The following is a 6,340-nucleotide window of genomic DNA, read 5'->3' as shown; positions in this document are numbered from 1 at the left end:
TCACATTAGAGCTGAAAATAAACCTAGAAAGAGCATACTTCACAGGAGCTCTACTTACCTTGTTGTTAATTGTTTCTATTCCATCTTAGTGAATTTTCAAAGATGCAAGACTGATATCTTAATGCATTTGACTTTGCCTTGGGAAGTTTGTACTGTAATATATTGTTTAAAATTACTAAGTTCTTTGTGTTCTTGATATTTTGTTACATGCTTCATGTAGGAAAAGAGAGTATTCGGTGTCACAGAAGTTAGAAAAAGTTGAACATATTGTAAGGTATGGATTCCAGAACATAGCTGTGGTTTAACTACTCTGGCTCTCTTTTTATTCTGTTGTCATACAGCCACAAGAGCAGTGCCAACGTCGGTACGTCCAGTCAAAATTTCTGTGAATGCTAACTAAGGGAATTCAGACTAGGTACCTGGGGACTTTTACAGTTAAATGTAAATGGTTCACAGTTAAATGTAAGTAGAGAGTAATCTAATTCCAGGATTCTTTGGGTGCCATGCTGGGAGAAAGGTAGTCTTCTAGCTATTGCAGGGTGACCACTTCTGCCTGCAGGGAGTCCTGTGTTTTTCAATTGGCTTGTCTCATGAGCCACTCTCTTCCTTAGGTGACAGTCCTAGTGACCACTGCACCTGCACTAGTGACAGAATACTGAAGCTGGGGAAGTGGTGGTATATTGGTGTAAAGCACAGCTGCAGTGAAATGTTCCTCTGTCTCTGAAAATCTGTGCCTTGATGTTTCAAAGGTATTTACATGTCTTTAGATGCAGAAGTATACCCATTTTACAAAAGTTCATAGGCAAGTTTGATACCTAACTCCTAAGGCTCCTAACTTGCTTTGCTGCTTTTGAAATTTCCATTAGGTACCTATCTTTATTTTTAGGTGCCTAAACACCTTTGAAAATCTGGTCCTAAGTCTTCTAATAGCACTCATCGGTTGATGCAAAAATTAATTATGTAAACAAGGTTGAAAACATTTGTGCCACTGGACAATCTGGACTTTAAATAGGTCTTAATCTCAATTCTTTCCTGTGCCTGGTTTTTGCCCAAATCATGGGGGCAGTAGTCCTTGGAAGGAGCATATGACTAAAGACTGATAACAGGGCCTAGTGTGAAAGCAGGAAACTTAATGGGGAGCCATTTGGGGGTGAGAAGATCAGAGGCCTGATTTGGCTCTGTAGAGTGACCTGAGGAAAAGACTACTGTGAAGTGGTTAGGAAGAAGGCCTCAATGTATGGAAGGGAGGCTGTTACCTTGTGCAACACTAAGCAGCAAATTTTGGGAAGAAGGTAGTTTAGGATCCCATGGCTGCAGTCTGTAATAGAGGGAGAGCTGTAATGCCGCTTTTTAGGTTTGAAGCAGAACCCCTGTAACTCAGAGGAAGAGGCATATGATGCTAGCCCTGAGGAATAAAAGAACAAGGATCTCACTTGGGAAAAGCCAAGCTCCTGTTTAGCCGGGTGGAAGCCTCAGGAGGGTCGAGGATATATTTTGCTTTTGGATATAGGGAATTTGCTATAGCTGAAGAGTCAATGTTTAAAATTAACCAGCCACCAAGAGAAGTAGGGGTAACTAGGAAAAAATTATCCTGAGGCTGAGCTTGGTATGCCACTGCTACTGCTTTTAGTATGTGATGGTACTGTGTGGATCACATGGTAGATAAACATTTGACCCTATTCATATCTCAGTTAAACTGCTAAAAGTTTTGATCTATTTCTATTACTTCAGCAGTTTCTCCTAGTTTACATCGTTATAAATGATATCCAAATCAGACTCTTTATCTTAGTTTATTGAACATGAACAATACTCTTAGTTTAACCATGGAAAAGCAATACTATTTTCTCAAGTCAGATAAAAGCTTTAAAAGCTTGACAAGTGCTGTGTGAATTGCCTAGATAAAATGGAATGATACAGTTCCCTTTAAAACATGTTTGTGAAGCTGTTAGTGGAGCTCTTATTGGTCATTAACAAGAGGCTTCAAGTAATCTCTTTGTTGGACTGGTTGACTTAAAATCAAATTTTATAATAAATGTGAGCTAAATGATTATAGAATGTATGGCAAGAAGCAAAATTGACAAGGTGGTGGATTTATATTTAGTTGAACCAGTTCACACTGAAGGTGAGGTACAGGCATACAAAAGTGAAAATGACTATATATAAAATGATTTCTAAGCCATAACATGCTAGGAGCCTCGTATGTACACACTGCTCTTTGCTGAAATGAGGCCACAACTCTAATGAGCATCACAAATAATCAACTCTAGCAAATTGCTACTAACCCTTCAATCTTGCACCTGCTCCCAGATCTACTATAAATGAGTATTCCCATTTCCTTCTCCTAGGGTATGTCTACACTACAAAGTTAATTCGAGCTAACAGCCATTAGTTTGAATTAACGTTCACAGGTGCTACACAGGCAAACAGTTAGTTCGAACTTAATTTGAACTAGCGGAGCGCTTAATTCGAACTAGGTAATCCTCATTCTATGAGAACTAATGCCTAGTTCAAATTAAGGGCTGTGTAGCCACTTAATTCGAACTAGTGGGACACTAGTCCTTCCCAGCTTGCCCTGGTGGCCACTCTGGGCACAACCAGGGAAACTCATCTGCCCCCTTCCCGGCCCTTAGAGGGGCACAGTCTGGCTACGGTGCCTGTGCCACGTGCAAGCCTGCCAGCACCCAGCCAGCAGACCCTGCACCTGGCATGGCATGAGCCAGCCACCTGCTGCCACCCAGCCCTCTGCCTCTTCCTGGGTCCAGGCTGGTGGCTCCCTGGAGCCTGCCCCAGGGCCGCAAGAGGTGGGCGCCCGCCTGGTCTAGTGCAGAGATCGTGGACCTCATCCAGGTTTGGGGGGAGACCTCTGCACTAGGCAAAGGAAAGTGGCTGTCTAGGGCAGGATAGCTGCCAGCCTGGCCATCAAAGGCCACATGCGAACCCAGGAGCAGGTTTGCATGAAAATCAAGGTGGTCCACTGAGACCCCCGGCCCTGAGCTTACAATGGCCATACTGGGTCAGACCAAAGGTCCATCTAGCCCAGTAGTCTGTCTGCTGGCAGCAGCCCACACTAGGTACCCTGGAGGGGATGGACCGAAGACAATGACCAAGCCATTTGTCTCATGCCATCCATCTCCAGCCTTCCACAAACAGAGGCCAGGGACACAATTTCTACCCCCTGGCTAATAGCACTCCATGGACCCAACCTCCATGACTTTATCTAACTTCTCTTTAAACTGTTCTAGTTCTAGCCTTCACAGACTCCGTTGGCAAAGAGTTCCACAGGTTGACTATTTGCTTTGTGAAGAAGAACTTTGTTATTAGTTTGAAGCCTGCTACCCATTCATTTCATTTGGTGTCCTCTAGTCCTTCTATTATGGGAACTAATGAACTTTTCTTTATGCCCCCTTTCCATACCACTCATGCTTTTATAGACCTCTATCATATCCCCCCTCAGTCTCCTCTTTTCTAAGCTGAAAAGTCCCAGTCTCTTTAGCCTCTCTTCATATGGGACCTGTTCCAAACCCCTGATCATTTTAGTTGCCCTTTTCGGAACCCTTTCCAAGGCCAAAATATCTTTTCTGGGGTGAGGAGATCACACACAGTACTGAAGATATGGCATACCATAGTTTGATACTTCCCCTCCTCCTTCTTCCCCCTTCCAGCTCCCTCCTCCCAGCTTTCCCCCTCCCCTCTCTCTTCCTTTCTCTCACCTTTTCCCAGTCTCCCCCAGTTTTGTTCAATAAAGAGAGTTTCTATTTTTGAACACACATGTCCTTTATTTTGTACATCAGAGCAGCTCCACACTCTTAAATCCTAACCTGATGCCCTGCCAGCACTGCTTCCGGCCAGCTGTAACTTTGGTTCAGGGTCCGCTCAATGTGGACATGCTAGTTTGAATTAGCAAAATGCTAATTCAAACTAGTTTTTAGGTCTAGATGCACTCATTTGAATTTGCTTAGTGTAGACATACCCCTAGTCTCTACCATATTAAGAAACTTTAACATGTGGTTGTTGCTTCAGTGCATTTGTATGTGAATTCCACAGGATGCTCCTTCTAATTTTCCCTGCAAAGATTAAAGATAGGTGCACCTGATATCACAGATGTATGTTAGCTGGCTAGTCTGCTCATAGGACTGAGTGCAGCTCTTTCCTATGCTCTATGTCTTGCCCCCTTGTGGCATCTGCATCAACCTGCATTAAAACCAGCCCCCTCGGAGGTTGGGCACAGATAACATAGTGTGGGGGGAAAAAAGGTTACAAACTCTGGCTCCCTCATGGATCTTTTGTACACTTTAAGGAGGGTTGTATGTGCAGAACTGGGTTTTTTGTGCATTGGGCAAGAAAAGGAAGGTTTCCACGCAGGTTTCCTTGGTGCACATATGGCCTCACCCATCACTTTCTTCCCTCACTTGCCCAAACTGGAGCCCAGACTCCAGTATTTCAAAACACTGGTGTATGTAAGAACCAAACAGGAGTGCGCCTAGTTTCTGGGGACAGATATCAAGAACCATCCTTTTGGTATGTTTGTACAGCATCTAGCACAACTTTGGTATCACAGTACTACAGAATAATGTCAGCTGCTCTGTTCCTAGTTAAATACACGATGCTGTGATAGCTATGCAGATCTGAAAGCAATCTGTCATAGGAAGAGAGGTACTGTGGCTGATTGCTGTAATTCCTGTAGCTTACTAAATTAATTTGAGGCTCAATAAAAATGTTCAGTTGACTATGCCATGACTCAGAGTAGGGCTGTAAAAGATTAACTGGTTAACCTGGCATGCTTACTAAGTAAGTAACTGGTTAACTGAACTCTTGTTGGGCAGCAGGATCCCAGAAGGTCAGGCAGGGCCGCAGTGACCCCCGAGTGTGGGCAGACAGGACCCTGTCCCAGTAGCCCCAGCTGTGCTGGTCTGGCAGCCTACCTCAGTCATAGCAGCAGCCCCAGCTGCACCTCTGGCTCCAGATCTCAGCACCAGTCAGGGGCCGGTGGAATCCTACCCCCATTGGCTAGGAATAGAGTGGGCCCTGGGTCTGGCTGAGCTGCAGTGGCCCCAGGCAGGGGCAGAAAGGATCCTGGCTGCACTACAATGGCCCTGGCTCCTGACCATGCTGCAGCAGTTCTAGACCCTGACTGTGCCGCAGTGGCCCTGCCTGTGCAATCCCAGCTAATAATTTTAATCATTTAATAGGTTAACTGTTTTGAATGATATGTACATCCCAAACCCAGAGCATCCCAAAGCCACATTTCTTGACCTGAATTCTGAAGGTGATTTGAAATATTCTGAATGTGGAGTGTTCAAAATGTGTGGACCAGTGTCAGGAAAGTTGCAATCAAGCCAGCTGCCAGGGTTATACAGTACACATGCTGGCAATGTTTGCTTGAGGCATAGGGCAAAAAGGTTTATGTAAATGGTACCTTGTCACACCTGCGGCACATGTATGAGACATATGGCCCATTCCTTGTCAGGCCAAACTGCACTATGTTTCATGGAGCTGTCAAAATGCTTTTATATCTTAACTGCACTGATGAAAATATTTGTTTAATTTTTCCACTTCTCAGTTGTTTCCCTATAAATAAGCTCATTCTCTGTTGTCTCACTGTTCAAAACATCTTATCAGAGAAAATTGGAACAATTTGGCTTCTGTTCATTGATTTTATAGTTCCTTTTAAGAGATCTCCCTGCATTTTATTTATATATATAATGCAGGTGAGATATAATGCTTCCATGCTTGTCCTTGTATATTACCATGAATAGTCATATGCTAATTCTGATTTAGTTAGAGGATAAATCACAACGAAATTATGTACACACATCAGATGTGATGTGTTGGTGATATTTTTTTATGTATTTATCACGTGATTCCACTGATTATCCTGTTCTTTCAGTCACTGCTTCTGCACTTGAGCTACCATCTTGTCTTCCAGCAATGATTTTTACCAATCAGACCCTCTGAGCAGGTGCATCAGAAATCCTTCCAATTGTGGAATTACCCTCACAAATGACAGGTGCCTGATAGCAATACTCAGGCTTGCACCTATGTCAGGTTTAATGGACAATACCTTGTGACCCTGCAGGACTTGAAATGGGAATTTCATATTTACAGCAAGTCCCAGGAAGACTCAGCACCATCTTCTAGATGTAGAAGGCACCAGTGTATCAGATTCTGAAATTGTGACATTTGAATATATAAAGAAGATATTTTAGGTGATTTTAGAGGCTTTCTTTCCTCCTGCCACCTGAAGGAATCTTCAGTCCTGAGTTCTCCAACCATGCTCCTCATACAATATGTGGGGAGATTGAGAATCCAAGGGCTGGAAGAGACCTCAGGAGGTCATCGA

The sequence above is a fragment of the Pelodiscus sinensis genome, chromosome 10 (assembly GCF_052426305.1).
Source record: "Pelodiscus sinensis isolate ZL-2025 chromosome 10, ASM5242630v1, whole genome shotgun sequence".
In the NCBI taxonomy this organism is placed as follows: domain Eukaryota; kingdom Metazoa; phylum Chordata; order Testudines; family Trionychidae; genus Pelodiscus; species Pelodiscus sinensis.
The sequence above is the reverse complement of the archived record's forward strand: the minus strand, read 5'-3'. Positions refer to the sequence as shown.